Source organism: Cucumis melo, chromosome 5, assembly GCF_025177605.1.
Source record: "Cucumis melo cultivar AY chromosome 5, USDA_Cmelo_AY_1.0, whole genome shotgun sequence".
Taxonomy (NCBI): Eukaryota; Viridiplantae; Streptophyta; class Magnoliopsida; order Cucurbitales; family Cucurbitaceae; genus Cucumis; species Cucumis melo.
The window spans coordinates 18,416,669-18,441,456 of NC_066861.1; the positions used below are offsets into that span (position 1 = coordinate 18,416,669).

At 36.2% G+C, this 24,788-nt stretch overlaps 1 long non-coding RNA gene across 2 annotated transcripts; it reads left to right on the forward strand.

Annotated features, from left to right (window-relative positions):
• The first annotated feature begins 355 nt into the window (after positions 1–355).
• LOC127149527 (uncharacterized) lies at positions 356–3,820 on the forward strand. Of its 2 annotated transcripts, XR_007821237.1 has the most exons (5): positions 356–983; positions 1,088–1,160; positions 1,245–1,294; positions 2,350–2,446; positions 2,917–3,820. It is a non-coding gene; the product is annotated as an uncharacterized LOC127149527 (long non-coding RNA). The 2 variants fall into 2 exon arrangements; XR_007821236.1 differs by lacking the exon at positions 2,917–3,820 and having other exon boundaries at positions 2,350–2,645.
• Positions 3,821–24,788: the final 20,968 nt, after the last annotated feature.

Consider the following 24,788-nt stretch of genomic DNA (forward strand, 5'->3'; position numbering starts at 1 on the left):
TCTTGTAAGTAGGACCTGGCGAGTTTATGAGAGTTTAAGGATGACTAATCAAATTTAGGATTAGTATAAAAAGGAGAAGGGATCAGATGTAACGCCCCAAAATTTCGAGGTAAATTTAACATTTTTATGTTCATTTTCGGAATTTAAAATTTTGGGTGTTAAATTTCATTTGATTTAGAAGAGGAAGGAAAAAGAAAATGAAGGGTATAAAATTTAATAATATAATATATTATAATATAATAATAATAATATAATATAAATTAAATTATATATTATTATTATTATTATTATTATTATTATTATTAAATATATATATATATTAAAACCCTAAAGCCCCCCTCCGAATTTTCTTCTTTCTCTTCCGTCCTCTCCCGAACAGCCACCGACGTTCCCGATCTCTTCTTCCCTTTCGCCGTCCACTGTTCTCCGACGCCCCTACCTACAGCCGTCGCACGCTGAAGCCCTTCCTCATCGTCGTCTTGTGCCTTTCGACAGAGTCTGGTAGCTCGTGTAAGCCTTTGAGCCTCTCCCTCTCCTTTTCGCTCGTTTCGTCGACCGTCGGCCATCTCTGCCCTCAGCCGATCGTTATCGACCGCCCCGACCTCGTCCGGCCATGTACGCCCAGTCACCGCCGTCACAGAGCCTTTCGCTTCCACCTTAAACCCGCTTCGTGCTGTACACCTGACCCGAGCCATCCTCTCTTTCTATCCGACCCGTGAACCGAGCCATAAACTAAGTTGCGAACCAAGTCGTTGAGTCGAGCCAAGTAGCGAGCTGCAAGCCGAGCCGAGCCACGAATCAAGAGCTGAGCTGAGTCAAGCCACGAGTCGAAGACTAACTGAGCCGCGAGCCGAGAGCTGAGCCGACTCGAGCTGCGAGCCGAGGATTGAGCCGAGCTGAGTCGAGTCGTTTTTCTAAGCCAATCTCCCGGTTCACCGAGCCGCATAAGTCGTTCTGTCCGTGCTGAGTCTCTGTGAGTTTTGGTAAGGACAATATGAGGAATTTCTAACGTTTTCAATAGTCAAAGTTTAAATGTCGGATTTAAATGTTGAACTGATTGGTTGGGTTAACTGTTGATCTCCTGAAGGTGTTAGCGAGGTGACGCTCAGGTTCTGAGGTGTTACGGCAAGTGTAGTTGGAGCCAACTCTCCTCTATTTGGGTAAGCCGGTAGAAGTTACTTTGGAACATTTTGTAATGTGGATTTTTGGTGATGTCATTGTTAAACCCTTATGTTTGTGTTTAGGTGGATTCGTTTGGACGTCGAATTGAAAAAGGATTTTAGCTACAGTTCAGGTAAAGGATTTCTTACTACTGGACCTCGGACCGAGACTGGAAACGTAGTAACCCATATGGGAACTATACGATAGAAACTGTATTGAATTGATTGATGAATGTTTGACTAGTACATATCACTTATATGCTCTTGACTGATTAAAGGTAATGTGATCATTAGTTCCATCCTATGGGGATAGGCACTGATGCCGAGATGTTTTGTGTATTGTAGTTATGTTGTGAACAGGAGTAGTATGTCGATGGACTATGCAATCTTAATGTTATGTAAAGTTGAAGTCTATTGTCAGGACACTGATTATGGAGTTATGTCGTGGTGGGACTAAGAGTTCAGAAACCTCTTGTGTAAGTTGTGTATACGCCTCTGATCAGTGTTGTGGCTTGGAATGCGACTGTTATGCAAAATATGGATGTTATGCATAATATGGATGTTATGCATAACATAGATTACCTGTAGATGCGCTACGGTTTAAACTGAGACGAAGTATCGTCAGGTGATTTTACAAAGTGATGATTTGACTAGTTGACTGGATTTAAAGAAATGTCACGATGATGTGTGAATTAGATATTCATATAGCAACTGAGGAGACAGTTGTTTAAACCTAAATTGTCTGACTCACTAAGCTTATGACTGAACCGTTAACTTGAACGTTATTGTGATGTGACTGTTGTAGATGGTTTAGTATAGACTGTGGGGTAACGGTTAGCTTTATCTATGGGTAGTGTACCTTACAGGCATGGTGTCCTTCGGGATTCCTCGACTGATATGTGTATCCTTCGGGATCACGAGACTGATACGTGCATCCTTCGGGATCACTAGACTGATATGTGTATCCTTCGGGATCACTAGACTGATATGTGCCTCCTTCGGGATCACTAGACTGATATGTGCATCCTTCGGGATCACGAGACTGATGTGTGCGTTCTACGGAACCACTAGACTATTTATGTAGGGTACCCATTAATAGGAAGCTAACTGTTATTACCCTAACGGGCCCAGTAGTGGGTCCCTTGCTGGATAAATTCTTATACTCACCCTTTTCTCTTTAACTTTTCAGGTAAGGGTATGACGAGGGGCAGACCGGTGAGGGGCAAGAAGGATGCATGAAGGCCATATGGCGCGTCTAGTTTCTTTATGCTTCTGCTGACATATTTGTAAATTTCTATTTCTTTTAAGAATTTAATGGAGTCATGGTTAGAAAATTTGATTGGTGGTTTTGTTTTGACGATTTTTGTGAACTATATTTTGGAACTCTTGGGAACATAATTTATAAGAGGGCCCGAAACTGCTTTTGTGATATTTTAAATGTTTTTAATGAATCGTAATCGGTCTTTTATGAGCTTGTGTGTTTTACTGTCGAGTCTTAGCAGTACGTAGTGACCTCAGCTTAGTTCGGAAGGTTGGGTCGTTACAGTTGGTATCAGAGTCTAAGTTTTAGGTTCTGTAGACTGACTTATGATGTGAGTCTGTGTTTTTGTGTCCCTATGGCTAAAAAGATCCTTTTCCACTCGTCAAGTACGCGTTCATGAAATTATATGTATAACTCTATATGTATTACCTTACCTAAGTTAAACTGCGAAGTTAATTATCGTATGAGACTAAAGGAATCATTGGTGGTTGTTAGGGAAATGCCACCAAGGAAAGGTGCGCATAAGAGTGGTCGAGGAGGCCGGACGTGTCCAACCTGAAGTACAACCTGTAGCTCAAGCTACCGACCCTGCTGCTCCAATTACTCATGCGGACCTCGCTGCTATGGAGCAGAGGTTCAGGGATTTGATTATGCAGATGTGGGAGCAGCACCAGCCTGCCCCACCAGCTTCTGCTCCAGCTTCACTGGTACCCCAGGTCGTGTCGAATCAGTTGTCGGCAGAGGCCAAACATTTGAGTGATTTCAAAAAGTACAACCTCACGATATTCGATGGGTCTTTGGAGGACCCCACCAAGGCTCAGATGTGGTTATCTTCTTTGGAGACCATATTTCAGTATATGAAGTGCCCTCAGGATCAGAAAGTTCAGTGCACCGTTTTCATGTTGACAGACAGAGGTACTGCCTGGTGGGAGACGGCAGAGAGGATGCTAGGGGGTGACGTGGGTCAGATTAATTGGGAACAGTTCAAGGAGAGTTTCTATGCAAAATTCTTCTCTGCCAGTTTGTTTTGACGATTTTTGTGAATTATATTTTGGAACTCTTGGGAACGTAATTAAAAAGAGGGCCTGAAACTGCTTTTTTGATATTTTAAATGTTTTTAATGAATCGTAATCGGTCTTTTATGAGCTTGTGTGTTTTACTGTCGAGTCTTAGTAGTACGTAGTGACCTCAGCTTAGTCCGGAAGGTTGGGTCGTTACATCAAAAGAGAAAGAGATCAAAAGAGAGAGGTTACTCTAAGATTTTGATAAGGAAAAGTATGAATTAAGTGTTTTGTTGTTGAAGAATCACTAGGTGAGAATAAAATCATTAGGGAGCTAGGTTTTCTAAAGAAAGGGACTTGAGTTACGTTTTCTAAAGCTTTCTACTTAATGTCTTATTGATTTGTAAGGGTGTTCATGTGTTAATGTTATAAATGTAATAATCTATCAATTACTTTTTTTTAGTTTTAAAGTTTATTGATTACAAAGAGGATATAATATAATCTAAAGCTTCATATATATAGGAAGGTTTGATGGTGTTGTTAGTTATAATTGTAAGTTAGATATTAACGTCCATTTACCATAAATCATTATAAGGAGGAAGTATGAGAATTTTTTAAAACCCATAATAGATTCTATGTAACTACTTGTTAGCATGTCACATTCATGTATAATTAATAATAAAATAAAATAAAAGTAAGAAATATATGATATATATATATGAGAAAATCGAATAATTTATTTCATAATTAAGGTTATAATTAGTGCATGTTACCCGACATCCACACAATTAATTAAAACAAATTAAAAAGATAGAAGGATGAGACGAAATCCAGTTTTGGGTGCACAATGAATTTTTGTTACTGCAAGTTAAATTCTTCCATATTTACACTATTGTTTTGGTAAATCATATAATATAATTTCCCATTTCTATTGTTTTTTATTTTTTAAAAAACGAGTTTATTATTTAAATAAAAAATAAAGATAATAGGATAAAAGTAAAAGTTAGAAACTGAATCAAATATTTAAAAGAAAACATTACAAGATCATGTATTGTTAGTTTAGATGAGATGTGTAATTTAATTGGTTCAATCTTTCTCTCTGTGATTTGTTAATAATAATAAAGGTTCTTGAATAATTTGTTGTTTTCCTCTAATTAAATTATGCAAAACCAAAGGCATAGATTAAAATGTTAATGGTGGCTCAGTTAGAGGAACTCCAAAGTTTAGTTTGTTTAGTTTGGACCAATCCTACGTTGAGTAGTCACTTGGAATTTTTTTTTTTAAGGTATATGTGAGCGATGAAAAAACATGTTGAAAGAACTTGTGTTTGTTGGTGAGGACGACTTTCACTCTTATAAGTCTTCAAAACAAGTAAGGTTTACATGGCAATGTCGCAATGAATACAGGCTAGTGTCAGAGTAATCAGGTGTCAAATTCGAATTCTGAATCTTGTTTCAAATTTTGCTCGAGGCATTAAAATGCGGTAAGTTTTAAGACATGAGTTTGCTCATCCGATTAGTTTGATTGGTAGAAAGGCTTTTTAGGGTTGAAAAATTATAGAACTAGTGCATTTTGAGCCAACTAAGAACCCCTCTTTCGGTGGATTTGGAGTGTTGTACTCGTGTCATACCCCCTCCCATATCACCTACACTTAGATCAAGAGATGGAATTAAGCCAAAAAAACATAGTTCTCCTCTCGATGATACTTGTAAACTCTGTTGGATTTTATGTCCTTAAACTCGTAGTTTGTAATCATATTTAATTTAATAAAGTCGTTATGGAAAAATTGAATACTATAATCCTAAATCCAGTAAACTAAAGTCTTAAGGCTATTTAGAGTAAACTTGAACTTTATTGAGAGACATAAACATGGATCAAGTTCGAGTATATAGCCTAAAACAGTCTATAGTATATGAATAAAGGTTAGGCGCCTTATTCTGGGACCTATGGATGCAATCCCGCTTTGTAGTTAGCACAAACTATGTGATATTGAATTATTCATGGAAAATCATGAAAGTGGGGGCATCCTATGTAAAGAGTTTACATAAGGTTGAACCATGAAATAGTCATTTTTAAGTTATAACGTCATTTACTGTTTAGAACTAACTATTTCAATTATTGATGACCTAGGTAACTTACTCTTAATCTTAAGCTAACTATGACCTCTTATACACACAATATTATCTTTAGATATGCATAACTGAGGGTAGCTCTTTAGCGCTGGCCCAATAAGCCTTCCATTTCAAGGGTAAGATCGGGTGAATAGCTAGGGACATAGAGTGCAAGACGAAATTCACTCCTACCTGCTTTAGGGTTAGTAGATAGATTATTCTCTTAAGGACTGAATTCAAGTATTGAATAAGGGGTCCCACCCTCTCATTGGCTCGAAAGGGATTCGATTTGTAGATTCGACCTTAAACCAATTGTTGTTCAATAATGGATCAGTAGGACTTAAGGAGCAAGACGTAGTCTAGGAGGTAAAACAATATTTTGATTCGGTCGAGCTTATGAACAACTTGTGATGGATTAACTTACTAATCATGATTATATTAGATGGACACAAATATATCTATAGCGAGGGGAGTGCAACTACGAGACTTTAGTGGAATGATCCATTAGTTAATGGATGTTGATTAGCTTGGTCTACAAAGGTTTAGCCAACTAATCTTAGATCGCTGGAGCTCATGATCTATAGGTTCATTAGGTTCACCTACTAGCTTATATGGAATAAACTTATAACAATATGATTGATTGATTCAAATTGTTTGAATTAGGTAAGGAGAGAGAAACCGACAAGTATATGTGATATAGTCATTGATTTAGAGATAGAGCTTTGTGTTTAAATATGATTTAAATATAAAAAAAATATGAATACTAATTCATACTTAGAAGCTCGGAAATAATGGAATTGGTCAAAGTTCTAAAAAGTCAAAATGTTGACTTTTGACATTGGAAAGTCAAAATTTGACCGAATATAAATTCAAATACAATTGGAATTTGAAGAAAATGATGCGGATTCGTGCTTGAGAGATTAAAATTAGTCAAGAATGCCATAATGGTAAGAAGCCAAAATGTTGACTTTTGACTTGAAAAAGTCAAAGTTTTACTTCGACTAGAATTGTCAAATGACCATTTTGGCCCTTGGCTAATGTTAGTGGAAAAATCTAAATTTTTGTTGGATAATCACACTAACTCTTACTGGGCTAAGTGGAAGTTCATGGTGATGACACCAAGCCCACTAAGAGAAAATGCAATTGTGATTAAATCCACTAAATGTATTGTAACGCCCCGAAACTCGAGGTAAAAATTTTAGCATTTTAAGTGAATTTTAATAATATAATATTAATTATATTATTAGTATTGGGTATTATTGTCATTTCAATTTTTATGTTAATATTTTTCCTTTTACTATTTACTTAATGTAAATATTAATATTATTATTTAATATTATTATAACTAATTAGTATTAATGTTTTATTATAAATTATTATTTTATTTTATTTTATTTTTTATTTTTATTTAATATATATTATTATTATTTATTATTATTATTACAGAATATTATTATTATTATTATTATTATTATTTAATTTAATATATATATATATATATTTTTAAAAAAAAAAAAAAAGAGAACCCTAACGCGCGCCTCCTCCCCCCCTCGACTTCTTCTTCTTCTTCTTCTTCTTCTCCGTCCCAGCCTTCACGCTGCCGCTGTCTTCTTTTCTTTTTTCCTTTCCGTTCGCGCGTCCCCATCCTCTCCGCCTCCGTCCTCTGTCCTCGTCTCCATCTCCGTCGGCGTTCTTAGCTTCACCGGTCGTTCACCGCCCCAACCTTCGTCCACCGCGGCTCCCTACCATTTCGGATCTCCTCTCGATTTCACGCACTCGGACGCCGCCGTGCATCCTTCGTCCGACCGTGTCCGCCGTCAATCAATCGCCCTCCGCCGCATTGAAGCAGAGCCAGTCGTCGGACTCCGCCAAGCCGCGACGCGTCTCCGTCGTCGAACGCCTGAAGGTTGTCGTTCGTGGTTGCCCGATTTCAAGCCGACCCGACCCGAGAACCCGTTTCCAGTTCGACCCGTGTTTCAAGTTGCGAGCCACGAGCCGAGCCGCAAGCCGAGCCGCGAGCCGAGCCACGAGCCGAGTTAAGCCGAGCCGCGAGCCGAGCTGCGAGCCGCGAGCCGAGACGCGAGCCGAGTTGAGCCGAGCCGCGAGCCGAGTTGAGCCGAGCTGCGAGCCGAGTTGAGCCGAGCCGCGAGCCGAGTTGAGCCGAGCCGAGGCCAAGCCGAGCCGAGTCGAGCCGAGGCCAAGCCGAGCCGAGCCGAGGGTGAGCCGAGCCGAGCCGAGCCGAGGGTGAGCCGAGCCGAGCCGAGCCGAATGCCTCCAAGCCAAGCCGAGCTCCCTGTTCACCGAGCCACCTAAGCCTTCCTTCCTCCACTCCGGGTCACGGTGAGTTTTCGGTAAGGATTGTTTTGATGATTTTCCATAATGTTGCTATATCCGATTCGAGTTGGATATTGGAATAAGCTTTGGTCCTATCTTCCATCTCTTGAAGATATTAAGGAGTTGACGTTTAAGTTCTCGGATTTCCGCGGCAGGCTTGGTTGGAGATAGCTTTCTTTTCCTTGGGTAAGTCAACGGGTGTCGCTTCGGACCTTTTAAAACGACTTCTACTAGAGTCATCAACTAAAACCTTTGTGTTTTCGTTTAGGTTGATCCGTTGAGCGTGGATTCGATCGAGGGGCATAACCGAGTATCAGGTAAGGGTTTTCCTACTACTGGACCTCAGATCGAGGCTGGAAACGTAGTAATCCACAGGGGATTACACGTTAGTGACTGTACTGAATAACTGTATGTGTGTTGACTGTTAAGCACTGTTATTATATTTTGTCTGATGTAAAGGTACTGTGACTGCTAATTTGGGATTTTATGTTGATGGACCTTGAAGTTACGGTTCAGTATGTAGTAATCATTGGTCTGGATGTTGATCATGGAGTTTGGACGGGGAAGGACAGTGAGTCCGGTTTTGGTTGGTTAGTTGATTGGTTCTAGGGTTTTCCCTAATGGTGTGCGAATTGGTGACGCGTATAGCAACTGAGGGTGTAGTTGTTTAAACCTATATTATCTGACTGACAAAGCCTATGGCGGAACTGTAATATGAATGCCGTTGAGGTGTGACTGTTGTAGACGGTTTAGTATGGTCTGAGGGGTAACGGTTAGCTTCATCTATGGGGTAGTGTGCCTTACGGATATGTGCATCCTTCGGGAGAACTAGACTGATGTGTGCATCCTTCGGGAGAACTAGACTGATGTGTGCATCCTTCGGGAGCACTAGACTGATAGGTGCATCCTTCGGGAGCACTAGACTGATGTGTGCATCCTTCGGGAGCACTAGACTGATATGTGCATCCTTCGGAAGCACTAGACTGATAGGTGCATCCTTCGGGAGCACTAGACGGATGTGTGCATCCTTCGGGAGCACTAGACTGATGTGTGCATCCTTCGGGAGCACTAGACTGATGTGTGCATCCTTCGGGAGCACTAGACTGATAGGTGCATCCTTCGGGAGCACTAGACTGATGTGTGCATCCTTCGAGAGCACTAGACTGATATGTGCATCCTTCGGGAGCACTAGACTGATAGGTGCATCCTTCGGGAGCACTAGACTGATGTGTGCATCCTTCGGGAGCACTAGACTGATATGTGCATCCTTCGGGAGCACTAGACTGATAGGTGCATCCTTCGGGAGCACTAGACTGATGTGTGCATCCTTCGGGAGCACTAGACTGATAGGTGCATCCTTCGGGAGCACTAGACTGATAGGTGCATCCTTCGGGAGCACTAGACTGATGTGTGCATCCTTCGGGAGCACTAGACTGATATGTGCATCCTTCGGGAGCACTAGACTGATAGGTGCATCCTTCGGGAGCACTAGACTGATGTGTGCATCCTTCGGGAGCACTAGACTGATATGTGCGTTCTACGGAACCACTAGACTGTTATGTAGGGTACCCCCGAATAGGAAGTTAACTGTTGTCCCCTAACGGGCCCAGTAGTGGGTCCCTTACTGGGTATGTTTATACTCACCCTTTTCTCTTCTTTAACTTTTCAGGTAAGGGCACAGCGAGGGGCAGACCGACGAGAGGCAGGAAGGATGCGTGAAGGCCATATGGACGCGTCTGGTTTTCTTATTGCTTCCGCTGATGTTTTTTTTGTTAGAATATGTGGTTTTGTGATTTTGAGTTGATGATCTGAGTTTTTATTTGAAACTTTTGTGACTGTGATTTAAAATAGGGCCCGATACTGTTTTTTGTAATATTTCTAACGTTTTAAGAAATCGTAACCGGTCCGTTATGAATTTTATGTTGTGTGATCGAGTTTTGGTATTGAGTAGTGACCTCAGCTTAGTCCGGAAAGTTGGGTCGTTACATGTATGAAATCCACATTTATGAAATTTTTTTGGTTATTTTCAAAATATTAAAATTCCTTTTTTAAAGAGTTTCTCCACAAAAATAAATCTAAAAAAAATTCAACCTTCGAAAATTATCATTACCTTCCAATTCCATCTTTCTCTCGATCTTTTCATCTATCGGGTCCTACAACTTAGTTCTTAGTCCAGAGGATAGTAGGTGATTACTAGTGGTAGTCCAAGTTCGTGATCGAGGAGCAGACGATTGTTTCATAACTACAAGGGTAAAACTTCACCTAAACCCTAATTCTTTTAAGTTTAGGGTTGTATGTTAATCAAGTACAATTAGAGTAATTCTCGATTTTTTATTCCGCTTCACATATCTTATTTCCATCATACTATACTAAACTAGAACTAAATAAAATAAAACACAAGAAGTACTAAACAATGGAAACTAGAAAAAACTTAATGTTAACTAAACTGTAGCCCATCTATACAATAAGTATAACATGTCTGTATTAGACATAATCAAGCTGGAGTCCAAACCATACAAAACCAATTGCCTTAAAACCCACAACTAGCAAACTAAGCTTAAGTTTATGTACAAACCAAATGCATGTCTAAGAACCAGCCATACAAGTAGAAACAACTACTCAATGTACTCTAGCAGATTGGCAGACGTAGTTAGACGTTAATTCTACGATCTCTACCTGTAAAGTAAGAAAACATTTGAAATGGATGAGCTATAAAGTCCTGTCAATGACTAACCTTTAAACGTCATGCTTTACAAATGGTGAAAAACAACAAACTTATCAATAGAAAACTATTGGCAATAAATAGCAAACGTTTTTAATAAAGTAATAAAACAATTTCTGAAAACTTCGTTTCCCTCTCTATACCTTGAACTAATCCTCGAGAATGGCATTGCTAAATTATTACCACGACCCTAACCCTCGACTCAAATACCAGAGCAAGCTCTATGCTATATTAGTCCATCCTTTAAGATTGTCACCTTAATAACCCTTTGGCACAGTATCCTCCCTCGATAAGGTTAGAATAAATGTCTCAGGTATGGAATGAGACATGCTTTATAAATCATAAGATTTAAAACATAGTCGCAAAAATCAACATGTTGAAATAACTCTTTGCATAAGCAAAATTTGTAAACTTTGTAAATCAAGCTTTGCTAAAAAATTTCTCATCTTAAATCCTCAAATGCTAGCATATAACATGTTTGCTTAATAAATATCATCAATAACCTCAGCAACAGGCTTTAACTTTATGAAACCACTAATACAAAACAGACTCTCTTGACGTTTTTTAACTGTCGAGAATTATTATTCTTGAGGTTTTAAAACCGTCATTGAAACCAATGTCAAGAAAGTCGAAGTTCTTTATAATTTTTGTTAAGAATAGTGAACATTGACGTTTTATAAATGTCAAGTATAAAAAAAGTTTATGATAGTTAAAAACTGTCAAGAGTATGAGTGTTCATGATATTTAAAAATTGTCAATAATGTACTTGTTTGTGACATTTAAAAAACATCAGGAATATACTTGTTTATGGCATTTGAAAAAAGTCAAGAATGTACTTGTTAATGACATCGAAAAACCGTCTAGAATATATTGTTTTATAACATTTAAAAAACGTCAAGCTTGTTTCAGATTTTTTAAAATTGTAATTCAGTTATAATTTTGTTTCTGTATTGTCCCTATAATCCCTTTAGTGTGGTCTAAGAATCTGAAAATATGCATGACTACAATTCTAAAACTTTAACATATATTAACATTTCACTATGTATGTATGAACCTTTCAAAAACTTTATATATTTGTTCGATATCATTATGTATATAACATTATTTATATTAACCCCAACTTAATATGATAATTCCAAAATTACAAAGTCAATCCAACTGTGCTACTAAAAAAAATCACAAGACTACAATTCTAGTTCAAGAAACAAAAACTTAATTAAAGAAGCTTAAAACTCAATGACCTTGGATGAACTTGGCTTCAAATACAAATTTGCATTCCACAACCTAAACCAAAATACAATAGTGTCAAGTTAAAATGGATTCATATAACAACAATTTATCAAATTGTTGCAATCTTTCAAATAAGCAACAATTAAAAGTCGTATATCAATAGTTAAGGACTCTAAGAGGAAAGCAGAAAATTTACCAATATATATATATAACATATATACGAGAAATGGTGCTAAAGCATCTTTAAGCATATCCTGGAATCTCTTCAACATGGCAGAAAAATCTACCTGGGTGATGGCTACAGTAGGGTTGGCAGCTTGTACGGCAGGTTGCTCTTCAGGCTTGGTACGTCTAGGTCCTCTCCCTCCCCTACCCGCTCTACGTGTTCCACTACGTGGCGACATATTTCCTAATTCCACCAGAAGAAGTTTTCACAATATAGTCATAACATTCATCATCTAGTTGAATCCAGGCAAGGTACATAACATCATCTTACTCATAAAATATACTTGGCGAGTGACAGAGGATCGTATTAGCCATAGGGGTAAAAACAAAAACAAAGTCGACTCTGATACCAACTGTAACGACCCAACTCCTTATACTAAGTCGAAGTCATTACTAATTAAAAGATAAATAAAATTTTTTAAATTTAAAATAGTAAATAAAACAAAACCTCAAATACTTATTAAAAATCATAAACGAATGTATGTAGAATAAAATTAAATAAAATCCTAACTCGGGCCCTATCTAGTTTTGAAGAAAAAGGAATAAAATAAAATGAAATAAAGTAAAATAAAATAAAAAAATGCATCTAATCAAATGACATAAGGCAGAAGCAAAAACGATCCCTATAGCTTGCCACGATCATTTTTTGTCATTCGTCAGTTTCCCTTTACCCTTAGCTCTACCTCCGCCTGTAAAATTAAACAAGAAAGCGTGAGTATAAAAATATACTTAGTAGGGACCCACTACTAGTCCCACTAGGTGCTCGTTCACTTCCTGTTAGAGTCCTGTAAAGTGGTACCCCTAAGACATCCATGTGGGTATAACTCTAATGACTAAAGTTAACAACACAACCTAACCATAGCATGTAATATAACATACGTCATCACAAATATAGCATAAATATCGATCATGTCATTTCAATCAAACATTGTCATCAAGGACATAACACCGTCGTCATCATCAGTATACTCACGTAGTAAACATGGTAACAGCTATAATCATCAAACACCCATATAACGGCAGTTATTATCAATAGCATCCAGTTATACATTTCAACTATCACTAATGCATAACTATAAGTACACGCGGTCTCTTAAATTTAGTTCGAGGGTCTAGTAGTAGAATCTCTTATCTAGGGATTAGTTCAAACCAAAGGTAACCCTAACAGCAAGGTCAAGCTTCCAAGGAATAATCCTAAACAGTAAGGGTAAAATACTAAGTTTAATAATTTAACTCGTAGATGATTAAGTATCCAAAAATCCAGTTGGTTTAACTTACCCAAAAATTTAGGCCGAATTCAATTTACACTTAGTTGGACAAATTCCCAGCTCAGTTTTCAGTTAAATCTAACCAATTTAATCCAACATTCAAAATCATTAATTAGGGTCCAAAAATCAATATTTGTTTGGCACTAACCAAAACCCAACTCAATCTTATCAAAAAAATAGGTAAAAAGATAAAAATAAGCTAGGTGGCTAAAAATGGCTTGGAAGAGAGGGATCAGCTCGGCTAAGGCAATGAAAATCAGCTCGAGAAGGTGGCTTACATGTGTAGGGGCGACTTGGCTGAGGTTGCACGTGGCTCAGACGCTGGCTCGACTCACACCGGTGGCTCGGTGGCTTCGCACAGGTGCGCGCATGGGACATAAACTTCACGTGAGTGGATTGTTGACGGAGGCGGCTTGCGACAGCTTCCGATGGTCAATGACAGTCGATTTGGTGGCATGGTAGAGACAGTCAACGACAGAACGAGGCGACGGCTGAGGGATCAACTTGCGACGCTCGGGTGTTCGACTTAGCCGGCGATCAACGACCAATGAGGCTCGTCAACGGCTGCTAGGTGAAATGGTACGGTGAGAGACGGTCGAAGACGGAGAAACGACTCGGTTTGTGGCTACACGATGCGGATCTGACGCGATTTGGGTAGGAAAGCAGCAAAGGTGGTGGCTGATGAACGGAAAAGTGGCGGCGGCTAGGGTTTTTTTTTTTTAAGGTTGAAACTTTAGGTTTTTGTTTGTGGAAGAAGATGATGAAAACCACCACGCATTTCAAAGGCCTAATTAAAGAAAAATTATTAATAATATAATATTATTATTATTTTCTTTACTCTTTCTTCCTTTAACTTAATTCCCCAAAATATCTTACTCTCTCTCTTTATTAAATCCCACCAAATTTCCTCTTTAAACTCAAATTTCCCTCTCTCTCTTTCTAATCACCTTTATTTTTCCTAAAATAAATATCCTTACCTAATTGTATTATCCACATAATATAATTATTTTAGGGGTCTTTTCAAAAATATAAAAAAGTGGTAAAATATTTACACTCCATAGAACAATTCAAAAAATGGAAAAAGTCCAGAGGCCCACCATGCAAAATACCAAAAATACGCCACCAACCACGCCGCTTATAACACACGCGTAATATATTTGCGATTTATACGCGATTGTTTACATATGGTTCAATATATACGCGATCATTTAGATATGGTTCAATATATACGTGATCGTTTAGATATGGTTCAATATATACGCGATCGTTTACATATGGGTACAAGGCGATCGTTTAGATATGGTTATAATTTATATGCAATCGTTTAGATATGGCTACAACGCGACGGTTTAGATATGACTACAATTTATAAGCGATCGTTTAGATATGGCTACAATTTATACGCGATCGTTTAGATATGGCTACAATTTATCTTTTCAATTCTGTAACGACCCAACTTTTTGGACTAAGCCAAGGTTACTACGTACTACTACCACTCGACAGTAAAACACACAACTCATAAAAGACCTATTACGATTAATTAAAAACATTCGAAATATCACAAAAACAGTTTCGGGCCCTATTTTAAATCACGTTCCCAAAAGTTCTAAAATATTGTTCACAAACTCATCAAAATAAAATAACCAATCAAATGTTCTAACAAAGACTCCATTTAATTCTCAAAAGAAATAGAAATTAACAAACACGTCAGCAAAAGCATAAAGAAACTACATGCGTCCATATGGCCTTCATGCACCCTAATTGCCCCTCACTGGTCTGCCCCTCGCCATACCATTATCTAAAAAGTTTAAAGACAAAAAGGGTGAGTATAAGACATACCCAATAAGGGACCTACTACTGGGCCCATTAGGGTAATAACAATTAGCTTCCTATTAAGGGGGGTACCCTACATAACAGTCTAGTGGTTCCGTAGAACGCACACATCAAACGAGTGATCCCGAAGAATAAACATATCAGTCTCATGATCCCGAAGGATGCATATATCAGTCTAGTGATCCCCAAGGATGCACATATCAGTCTCATGATCCTGAAGGATGCACATATCAGTCTCGTGATTCTGAAGGATACACATATCAGTCTCATGATCCCGAAGGATACACATATCAGTCTAGTGATCCTTAAGGATGCACATATCAGTCGAGTGATCTCGATGGAAATTGTGCCTGTAAGGTACGCTACCCCATAGATAAAGCTAACTGTTATCCCTTAGTCCATACTAAACCGTCTACAACAGTCACATCGCAAAAACGTTCAAGTTAATGGTTCAGTTATAAGCTTAGCCAGTCAGACAGTTTAGGTTTAATCAACAATCTCCTCAGTGCTATATGTATATTTAATTCACACGTCATCGTGACATTTCCTTAAATCCAGTCAACTAGTCAAATCATCACTTTGTAAATTCACCTGACTGTACTTCGTCTCAGCTCAAACCCTAGCACATCTATAGGAAGTCTATGTTATGCATAACGTCCATATTATGCATAACAGTCGTATTCAGTCTACAGCACAGTTCCATGGTGTGTACACAATCTACACATGAGTTTTCGAACTCCTAGTCCCTTCCACAACATAACTCCATAACCAATATCCCGATAACAGACTTCAACTTTACATAACATTAAAATTTTCATAATCCATCGACATTACTATTCCAGTTAACAGCATAGCCTCTCAACATGACCACAATACACAGAACATCAGGGCATCAGTGTCCATCAGCAGAACAACTCATTAACGTAAATAAGTACATAGGCTACAACTAACAATCACGTCACCTTTAATCAGTCAAGAGTGCATATAAGTGATGTTTTCTAGGTAAACATGCATTAATCAATTCAGTACAGTTGCTATCGTATAATTCCCATGTGGGTTACTACGTTCCTAGTTCCGATCTGAGGTCCAGTAGTAAGAAATCCTTTACCTGAACTGTAGCTAAAATCCTTATTCATATCGACGTCCAAACGAATCCACCTAAGCACAAACATAAGGGCTTAATAATGACATCACCAAAAACCCACATTACAAAACGTTCCAAAGCAACATCAACCAGCTTACCCAAATAGAGGAGAGTTGGCTCCAACTACACTTGTCGTAACACCCCAAAACCTGAGTGTCACCTCGCTAACACCTTAAGGGGATTAATAGTTAACTCAACCAATAAGTTCAACATTTTAATCCGACATTTAAACTCACATTGACTATTGAAAACGTTAGGAATTCCTTACATTGTCCTTACCAAAACTCACCAGGACTCAACATGGATAGAAACGGCTTACGCGGCTTGGTGAACAGGGAGATTGGCTTGGAAAGATGGCTTGGCTCGGGTCGACTCAGCTCGCGGCTAGGCTCAGCTCAGCTCAGTTCTCAGCTCGCTGCTTGACTCGACTCAACGGTTCGCAGCTTGGTTCGACTCGGGTCGGCTCAGTCGGCTCGGGTCTGTACACGGCGCAAAACTACAGGCGTGACGGTGGCATTTCGTGGACGATCGACGACAGTACCGTGATGAAAAATGTGAGGTGGCCCACTCGACTAAGGGAAGTAGTGGCCGACGGCCACCCGGGTATACGAGACGGAGAGAGAGAGCGTCGGAGATGTCGGGCTTGCGAAAAGTTGGATGATCGATTTGGAGGACCTGTCGGTGGATGGTCGTTCGCGGGCGGAAGACGGGGACGTGCGGATGGTGAAGAACGATCGAGCTAGAGATGGAGGAGCCGACGGTGATGCAGAAATGAAAAAGAAAGAGATGTTGGACGGTGGCATCGGGTGAAGGAAGGAGGAAGAAGAGAACCGGGGGGGAGGGCTGGCGGCGCAGGAGGAGAGAATAGGTTTAGGGTTTTTTTTTCTTTAAATATATATATATATATAATTTATATAATATTATTATTATATCATATTATTAAAATATATACCCTTCATTTTCTTTTTGTTTTCTCTTTTAAACCAAACAAAATTTAACACCCAAAATTTTAAATTCCCGAAAATTAACATAAAAAATGTTAAAACTTACCTCAAAATTTTGGGGCGTTACAAATTCCATCATTTAATTTTTTCACACGATCATTTAGATTTGGGAACCCAAATTTAAATGATTATTTTTTTGAATTTGGTACACGATTTTATTAATTCTTTTGGTACACAATCGTTTAGATTTATTTACACGATCGTTTACTTTTTTTACATGATCATTTACATTTGACTACTCTAATCCAAATGATTTTTTTAAGATTTTTTTCAAGATTTTTTATACACGATCTTTTATTTTTTTTACACGATCATTTACTTTTTTAAACGATCGTTTACATTTGGCTACTCCAATCTAAATGATTTTTTTTTCAAGATTCTTTATACACAATCTTTTATTTTTTTTACACGATCGTTTACATTTGGCTACTCCAATCTAAATGATTTTTTTTAAGATTCTTCATACACAATCTTTTAGGTTTTGCTATTTTGTTGTACACAGTCTGATACACAATCGTTTAAATTTGGTTACCAAAATGTAAACGTGTAAAAAAAAGAAGAAGACAATGGAAAGAAATCGCAGCGGAAAAAAGAAGAGGAAAAGTATAAAGACGATGGAAAGAAATCGAAGCGAAAAAAAAACGAAGAGGAAAAAAAGAAAAACGATGAAAAGATTAAACGACATAAGAATTGAAAAATAAGAAAGATGATGGAAAGAGATAGCAGAAAAGAAAAAGAGAAAAGAAGAAAGACGAAATCGCAGAGGAAGACGGGGAAGACGAAATAATAGGAGGAAGAGGAATTGCAAGAAAGAAAAGAAAGATGGAAGGGCAAACCTGGAATATTTAAAAAATGGCTAACCTTATGGGCTTTGTTACACGGGCCGTAAATAGCTTACATTTTTGTTATATTTATGTAAGTTTCCCATTATCTTAACTTCAAAATTTAATTAATTATACAATCGAATATATAATTAATCAAGTTTTCTCAAATACAAACAATTAGATATTTTTCTAAAATATCTAATAAGTTCCAATAAAATTCAACAATTAAATAACACCTAAAAATAAAAAATTTAAATTTAAAATAATTAAAAATAAATTACCTGAAATTTGGGGCGTTACAATAAAGACCTAAGAAAAGTTTAAAAGAAGAGATAAAAGTAATTTCATTAATCCTCTAGTTGCCTCCATAGCATCCCATCAAATTCATCATTTATGAGAAAATTTACCTAGCTTTCCAGGAAAGTTCTGTAAGTGATGAGACAAATAGATTCTATGAGATTGTACCTAAAGATATTGAGGGGATATTGAGGGGAATGACAAACAAAAGAAAAAAAAGGGTGAGTGTGTTACTTCATTACTTTTCTTAATAGTCTGCCTGTAGGAGATGAAGGTAAAGATCCCAATTATTTTCAATCACTTGAACAAATATAATCCAAGTTAACTTAGAATGGACCAAACCAAAAAACAGTAGCACAAACGACATAGAGAAAGGAAGTCACAATTTCAAACTCAAAATTATTAAATATAGTTCTCCATTCCCAACGCATTGAAATAACAATATTTGCTGTAAATGTATGAAAATCATATTTGTTGTAGTGACCCTAAACAAAATTAGTATACCTAGTTCCCAAAATAGAATACTAGAAATATTATCCCACTTGAGTAACACTCAAGTCTTGATAGCAAAAAAGATAGTACTGCTAGAAGTTAATTTAAGATATGAATAGTAAAAGCAATTCATGTTTCATGATTCTAAAAAATACCTAGTAATTAATTTAAGATAGCAATACTAAATTGCATGATATGGTTGTAAAGTATCTTATATGTACTTGTCTTCCTTGTGAAGAGACAAAAAATTCAAATCTTCCAATGAACTAAATAATTATCTCCAATTCAATTAAGAGAAAAAATAGATATAAGATGGAATCATCCTCACAAATTTTGATAAAGCCCTAGTATAGTTAAGAATAAGAATACTATCTTACTTTCCATTGCATCAACAACCTCAACAACATGCTTTAACATTATCAAATATTTCTAAATCTCAAACTCATGTTTTGGAAAACATTCATATAAATCAAAGTATATCTCAAACACTTTTTACCTGCATGCTTAAATATAAACAAGTAAAACAAGTTTAGAAATAAAGTTTGAAACTCATTTTGTCACTCTCAGTTGCAGCTAATTCCCAAGTTTGTAGATTTGCCTGATCTCTTCTTCACCTAGAAACTAACGTTAACCAAGCATCAACTCCCTAATTTCCTTATCTCATTTTAGTCGTGCAAAGAATGACATACTGAAGTTGTCATACATAAATTTCAACTTTAAGAACATATTCAAGATTTCGCCATTTAAACCTTAAATTCTAGATTAACATTAGCAGATTCACAAACTCCACTTCAATATCTCATAATTGGCCATTTTTTAACCAAATTAAGTAAACTTTATATCCCATTCTTTATTTTTACTTAAGTCCTATACAACTTATCTGAAGACGTGAAGACCTAATACTCCCAGCTTTCTAACTTGACTAAATAAAGCTCGTAATTCAATGTCTACACTTTGCACTACTAATAAAACCAAAGTCCTTCCAGATTCGCACATAGATACTGTAGCTTGGCTTCTCCTTAAAGTTTCATCAATATCCCTTCAGCATCAACTCAAGCATGCTTCATAAACTTTGTTAGAGAGGTTTTTTCATTGCTCAAAATCAAAAGAAAACAAAAGATATGTTGAATGAACCAAAAATCTAATATCAATGAAGATTTACCTTGAAAAATCTTGTCTTCTCTAGCCGCAAATCTTCAGATCTTCTTCTTCTTCCACTCTCACCTCTTCCCCTAAAAAACTTTATGAAAGTTGGTGAAGAAATGGATTCAAAGGGTGAAGAAACAAGTTGCGGTGATGGGTTCCTTTTAAACAACAACAATGCATCGAACACTATTTCCTTTTCCTTTATTTTCTTTATTTCGCTTTTCCATATTTACTCCAATCCACTTCTTTCTGTTCATTTCATTTTTTCATTTTTTTCATTTTTTCATTTTTTCATTTTTCCTTTTTCTTTTTTCTTAATTATTCAATTCCATAATTATTAAAAACAATCTCCATTCAAATGTTGGCCATCTTCTCCATTATAAAATGACAAGTTTAGTCTTAATGCCTAAATGAACAATGAGAGAGGTTACTCAGCTATTTTAGGCCTAGACTCGTAGGGAGGAAGCATCTCTTCAGCAAAACTGTTGTATCCAATTGTTATCTGTAGAGGCTAAGAACTCAATTGTTTTTGTTCGGTTGTTAAGAATTGTGATAACACTTGAAATACGCTATTTTTCTCTCATTAATTCATGTCTGTACTACTACCTAATATGATTATATGTTGATTTTATAGATATTTGGTGCCCAAGTTGTTGATCAGCTTATTGTGTTTTATGTCCAAAAACTCGTATATAGTAAATATGATTCATTTTTTGTTATTAAAAAAGTGTTATTATAGTAATTTTAATAAGTGTCTATATGATACACATTAAAACTATAGGTTATTAGAGAAATATATATACGAATATATGATTCAAATATGTTAATTTATAATAGGATTAGATGTAATTAGGGTAAAATTGATCCAATTTTTTCTGGCCCTGTCTAGCGTATCAATAAAAATATTAATTTAATGCGAATTAGCTTCGAATTAAACTATAGGTTATGAGAGGATTATAGATGTGAATATGATTCAAATACGAACTGAATCAAATAAAACTACATGTTTAACTGTAATAATCAATATCGGTTCGACAAGGACATGAAAGAGATATAAATACAGTTGCTTTCTGTTTGTGTTTACTTTATTTTACATTTAATATGTTTGTTTGTGTTTACTTTATTTTACATTTAATATGAAAACATGTGCATGCTTTATATAAATATAATAATATTTGGGAAACTTACATAAATGTAACAAAACACCAAACTATTTACGGCCCGTGTAACAAAGCCCATAAAGTAGCCCTTCTCTTCCTCGCGATTTCTTTGCGATTTCTTTCATTGTCTTCCTCTTCGATTTCTTTCATCGTCTTTCTTCTTTTCCTCTTCTTTTTTTCTGCGATTTCTTTCCATCATCTTTCTTATTTTTCAATTGTTATTTTACGTCGTTAAATCTTTCCATCGTATTTCTTCATTTTTTTTTTCGCTGCGATTTCTTTCTATTGTATTTCTTCTTTTCTGATTTTATGATTTCTTTCAACTGTTTTTCTTCTTTTTTTTATTATTTTTTACATCGTTTAATATTTACTTCTTCTTCTTTTATGATTTTTTTACGTCGTTTAATCTTTCCATTGTCTTTCTTCTTTTCCTTTTTTTTAAGCGTTTACATTTCGGTAACTAAATCTAAACGACGGTGTAAGACAAAAATTGTGTATAAAGAATCTAGAAAATAAATCATTTAGATTGGAGTAGCCAAATGTAAATGATCATTTAAAAAACTAAACGATCGTGTAAAAAAATATAAAAGATCGTGTATAAAAAATCTTGAAAAAAATTATTTTGATTGAAGTAGCCAAATGTAAACGATCGTGTAAAAAAGTAAACGATCGTGTAAAGAAATCTAAACGATAATGTACAAAAGAATTAATTTTAAAAAAAATCATTTAGATTTGAGTCCCCAAATCTAAACGATCGTGTAATAAAATTAAATGATAGAATTAAAAAGATAAATTGTAGCCATATCTAAACAATCGCGTATAAGTCGTAGCCATATCTAAACGATCGCGTATAAATTATAACCATATCTAAACGATCGCCTTGTAGCCATATCTAGATGATCGCGTATAAACTATAGCCATATCTAAACGATCACGTATATATTGTACCATATTTAAACAATCGCGTATAAATTATAACCATATATAAATGATCGCCTTGTAGCCATATCTAAACGATGGCGTATAAATTATAGTCATATCTAAACGATGACGTATATATTGAACCATATCTAAACGATCGCGTATATATTGAACCATATCTAAACGATCGTGTATAAATTGTAGTCATATCTAAACGATCGCAAATATATTATGCGCACGTTATTGACGGCGTGGTTGACGAAGCATTTTCGATATTTTACACAGTGGGCTTCGGGGCTTTTTCCATTTTGGGAATCGTTCTATGCAGTGTAAATATTTTTCCGCTTTTTTATATCTTTGAAAAGACCCGTTAATATTTCAACTCTATAGCATTTTTATTCCAAAAGAAAAAAAAATAACGAAGGTTTCAAAATGTTGCAAACATGGGCCACTTGCATAAACAAGCCATATGCAATTAGTGCAAGTCTTTCCATCTCTTTTAAAGTCATAAATGGTGAAGTAGTGGGGTTGGCCTTTAACCCATTCGAAGACACAGTAAAATAATGTTGTTCCTCATATGTTGGATCTACAATGAATGCCCAACAGAGGGCCACCCACTTCGTTAACAATAGTGACTGTAGTATTACTAACAAGTTAACTTTTGGTATGATAGATAACCTAAACATTAATAACTCACTTCATAAGTTAAACTCAAACTAATTATTCTTCTAAATACATTATCCTCACTCCTTATCCTAAACTGAATCATTCAAAATAGCTTTAGATTTTGGCCTAATTTCTACCTTCTAACCCCTAAACATCTCGTCAAAACGCGTAGGGAGTACCAAACTTAAGCTAAACTTATCATGTCTTTCAATTCCTTATGTCTTTCAATTTACCCAACTTGTCCAAACAACCTTAAACATGTTGGATAGCCTTTCAAAATCCTCTAAGACTTCATTCTTTAAAGCAAAACAAGAATGGTAACATAAATTTCATGCGAAAACAAAATGGGTATTCAAGGACTCTAAGAAAACTTACTAAAATCACCCAAAATCATAGCATAGGCTTAACAAAATGACCTTAGTTTGTATGGACAACATTCTAATGGCTTTAACTAGAGTCTAACATCCAAAATTATAGGTAAATTGAATTTTCCCTAAACGCATAATCGACATTCAATAATTTTCAAAGCCTAAAAACTCACCAAGATTTTGACGAATCAAACTCCAAACGTTGGACAACCCTTCAACAACTCTAGAATGGATAAAAACAAGCTTTTGATGACTTCCAACACTGGCAGATGCAAATCCACAACGACTACATAGCGACATTATGATGGTTTTTTTATTGTTTAGGGTGTTGGCCAACATGGCTGGATGAAATTTGATGGAATCAAAAGAAAACCAAGGAAAATTGGCTACTTACCGGCAAGTGACGATGAATGAACAATGGCCAATTGAACGACAACGAGCATATGAGACTAATATGGTTGTTGTGAGGACAGATTTGAACGTTAAAAAACCAAGAGTGTGCATGCGAACAACCTATCAAAATCCAAAACGATGGTTGGATTTATAAGAATGGAGTATAAATTATCTCAATCCCTTCTCTCCCAAGACAAAAACTTTGTAATCAATTGAACTTTTATTGAATGGCTCTAATACCAATTGGTCAAGTAGAAATTAAATGTAGAAACTGAAAGGTAAGATTATATTTGATATGATAGAACATAACCCCTATCATATCAATTACAATAGTTAAAAATAGTATCAAGATAAAGAAAGGACAACAATAAAGAAACCATAGGATAAAAAGAAAGATATGGATTTGGATATTCCTAACTTTCATTTTGCCCTGTCAGGTGGAGTTGTTATTTTCCAGCTTTTCTTGTTTGTTGTCTCTTCTTTGAAGAATTAATCATGAAACTTGAATGAATTACTAGCTGACTAATTGTATATCGCCTCTCCTTTGGTCGTACTACATAGACCACCAAGCGTAGTTGATACTCCATGACATTCATTTTCATAATTTTCTTTTTCTAAGCTTCAAACTTGAACTTTAGTTTACACCGCTTCTTGGGAATAATTTTACTAGGATTTATGGATGTCAGAACAATAGCTACAGAGTATACTATAATAATTCCAGAGCATACTCCTCAATTTAACTAGGGATGAGAATACACAAAATTGAGAAACATTTTTTATTTAGCAATAATAAATAGAGTTCTACCCTATGAAGACTCTTTACGAATCCTATAAGTAGGACCTGACAAGTTTATGTGTGTTTAAAGATGACAAATCCAATTTAGGATTAGTATAAAGAGGAGAAGGGATCAGAAGAGAAAGAGGTTACTCTAAGATTTTGATAAGAAAAAGTATTAAGAAGAATCACTAGGTAAAAGAATGATCTTGAAAATATTTGGGGAGCTAGTTGTTATGAAGAAAGGGACTTGAGTAGTGAGTGATTTTCCAAAAGTGTTTAAAAATTTTAAAGCTTTCCTTTTAATGTCTTGTTGATTTGTAATGGTGTTCAGGGGTTAGTGTTATAAAAGAATGATTTTGAAAGAAAGCTTGTCTTATGTATAATGATTACATTGTGTGCTATATTTGTTGTAAACCATTGGCCTTTTTCTATTAACGAGATAACTATTAT